This window comes from Mauremys reevesii, linkage group 27 (genome assembly GCF_016161935.1).
Source record: "Mauremys reevesii isolate NIE-2019 linkage group 27, ASM1616193v1, whole genome shotgun sequence".
Classification (NCBI taxonomy): Eukaryota; Metazoa; Chordata; order Testudines; family Geoemydidae; genus Mauremys; species Mauremys reevesii.
The window spans coordinates 9,230,846-9,233,377 of NC_052649.1; positions in this window are offsets into that span (position 1 = coordinate 9,230,846).

The following is a 2,532-nucleotide window of genomic DNA, read 5'->3' on the forward strand; positions in this document are numbered from 1 at the left end:
GAGCCAGCAGCTCCCTCCGCGGGGAGCGGCGCCTCACGCAGGGGCTGGAGCCAGGACTCCTGGGTTCTCTTCCCCACACTGGGAGCGCAAGTTAGAGGACGGGGAGTCAGAACTTAACCCACAAGTAAGGACCCCAGTGTCAAACCCAAGCTCCCACAGAAGGTAGCCAAACGCCAGCAACAAGCTGGTCTCATAACCTGCAGATCTGAACAGTGAAAGTCTTTAACGCTGAAGCAGCTTAGCCAGGGTCCTGCTGGATTCCCCATCCCTGCAGATTTTACATCAAAAGATTGGATGTTTTTCTAAAAGAGATGCTCTAGTTCAAATACTCTGGATTCAGACCAAATCATGGGACAGAAACATGGTGTTACTCAGCTTTCGAGGGATGGTGGGGAGACATCCATTCCGGTCTTCCTGGGCCTCTCCAGCAACATTCATCACTGTCCACCTTGAGATATTGCTGTCCCAGGTCAGAGAGGTGGCAGGGGGCCCAGGGGAATGCACCTCTGCCATTACACCCCATATTTATGCGGTGCCACAAGGATAAATTGTCTCTCTAATTCTATTCAATGTCTACCCTATAGTCACTGGTCAGATTAACTGAACTCAAGTGCCAACAATATGCTGGTGGAGGACACCTCTTCCTATCTTCACCACACGTGCCCATGATGTCCAGTGCTCAGATGAGATCAGCTCATGGATGATGAGGGACAGCAGGTTGAAGCTAAACCCAAGGAAGACAGAGATGATGCTGGTTGGCAGAGGAAAGTATTTTGAGGAGTTTGCAGCCACGGTGCAGTCTCACTTGGTTGAAGGTTCACACCCACAAATGGTTGATTCAGACCATAGTTGAGGAGGCTTGTAGATTCCTGATGAACATAAAAACAGCCAAACTGGGTCAGACCAATGATTCGCAGAGCCTTGTGTCCTGTCTTTCAACAGAGGCCAGTGCCAGATGTTTCAGAGGGAATTAACCAAACAGGGAAATTATCACATGATCCACCCCATCATCCAGTCCCAGCTTCTTGCAGTCAGAGTTTAAAGACTCCTGGATCATGCGGTTTCATCCCTGAACATCTTGGCTAATCTTGGATTTTCTGAACCCAGTTATACTTTTGGCTTTCACAACTTCCCTGGCAGCAAGTGCCACAGGCTGACTGTGCATTGAGTAAAGAAGTGCTTCCTAATGCTTGTTTTAATCCTGTGCTGCCTACGCTCTCATATTGCAGCATCCGTGAGTAATGCTCTCCGCTGTTCCATCCTGTCAGGTATCAGAGGGGTAGCCGTGTTAGTCTGGATCTGTAAAAAGCGACAGAGTCCTGTGGCACCGTATAGACTAACAGACGGATTGGACCATAAGCTTTCGTGGGTGAATACCCACTTCGTCAGACACATGACAAACATGCAAACAATGACTTGGCCTCAGTTAGTCATGCCTTTGTCACCTCCCGTTGGGACTACAGCAGTGTACTATACCTAGACATGGTGTCTTCAGCGCCTAGGAAACTCCATATAGTACAGAACACTGCACTGTGTCCCTTCAGCAATGCTGGCTCCTGTGAACACATCACACCCGTCCTCTGCTCCCTGTGCTGGCTTTTCATAGAGCAGCAAGTCAAGTGCAAGGTCTCGGTCCTTCCAGAAGCTCCTTGGCCTGGTCCTGGGATATCCAAAAGACCCTACAGCTCTATGATGATGGTAGTCAACAACTCCAATCCCCAGGCACAGTGGAACTTTCTACCCTAAGAGTAAAGCTCATCTATGTGCTCGTCTGGGCTTATCCAAAACTGTGGAATGAACTCCTCCAGGAACTAAGAGCCACCTTCCACACCTGCCTTCTCCAATATAAATGAAGAACAGCATTTGAAAAAACAAACAAACTTCCAAACAAAACCAACCAAAGCAAAACACTCCACTGGGGAGAGAATGACCACATGTGACAATGTTAGTCACAGTGCTTAATGCACAACTGGGAGGTGCTCAGGCCTAGATCCACAAAGGTATTTAGGTTCCGAACTTCTAGAGTTAAGAACCTAAATACCTTTGTGGATCTGTGCTTCACATTATAAGGGTGGTATAAGAGTCTATATAGAATAAAATAGACTCCTGGGTTCCATTCCCAGCTCTGGGAGGGGGCTGTGCTTTAGTGGGTTGTGAGGAGTTAGGATTCCTGGGTTCTAGCTCCAGCTCTGCGAGGGAGTCATGTCAGTGAGAGTGGAGTAGGGGTACTGAGAATAAGATACAAATTATGTCTAACTCCAGCTCTCAGAAAGCATATTTGCTTGCACCAAATCTAAAACTATACCCAAGATACAAATAGTCCTTTGCAAAGCCCCCAGGTGCATACTGCAATCATCCCATTCCTGTAGGGAAAGGAGGCCACAATAGAAAAGAAAATAGGAAATGCAGAATATTTATTCCTGTGGGGCAGTTCAGAAGAAACATCCATGGTTCACATCCTCTCAGCTCCAGACAAATGGGGATGTGACATATGAGCTGTGCACGTCCCTTGCTCCAGCGATGCTGCCTTCC